This window comes from Acanthisitta chloris, unplaced genomic scaffold (genome assembly GCF_000695815.1).
Source record: "Acanthisitta chloris isolate BGI_N310 unplaced genomic scaffold, ASM69581v1 scaffold3582, whole genome shotgun sequence".
Lineage (NCBI taxonomy): Eukaryota > Metazoa > Chordata > Aves > Passeriformes > Acanthisittidae > Acanthisitta > Acanthisitta chloris.
In genome coordinates this window covers 1-671 of record NW_008660889.1, presented here as the reverse complement: position 1 = coordinate 671, position 671 = coordinate 1, and positions in this window count along the sequence as shown.

Below are 671 nucleotides of genomic sequence, written 5' to 3'. Positions count from 1 at the left end.
GCAGGGGAAATGCAGGTTCAGGGTCCTGCCCTAAGCTGCACAGAGCCATGGTTTGTGATGCATCCCTTGCCTGCTGACGAGGACATGCATCACCTCTTCTTTTGCTTTCTCTTTTACTACTACACATGCTGTAGTAGTCTAGAGAATACTTCCAGGTCACAGTGGCACCTGGGCACTAGATTTGGGAAAGTTTGCAGTACTCCAGTATCAGTGAGGGTTTAGGACTTTGAAAACAGATAGATGGAGAGAATTTGTAAAGAGTTCATAAATTAAATTGCATCAGTGCCCATTTGTCTGGCCAAATTAACCTGTTCAGCCACAGGGAAGTGGTGGTTTTTGGTGGGAATTCTTGCTGGACTGACTGGTGATCTGTGAACACATAAACCCACTGCAACCTCTCTGTGTGTGGAGTGGCACTAGTTTAGGCTCATGTGACTTCCTATCTAGAAACAGATACACACAATTAATTGATGTGTCTTGGAAATTCTGGAACTTCTGGAGAGATACAGAAGACGAGAGATTTTAAAAATCTGGACCTATTACAGAGTAGCATAAAATCTGACAGGCATAGAACACTTGCAAACACTTTAGGAACAGCTGCCTTTGCACAAGGTGAATAGCTAACACTGCACCTCTTATCTGTCCAGTATTAGAATCATAGAACCATCAAG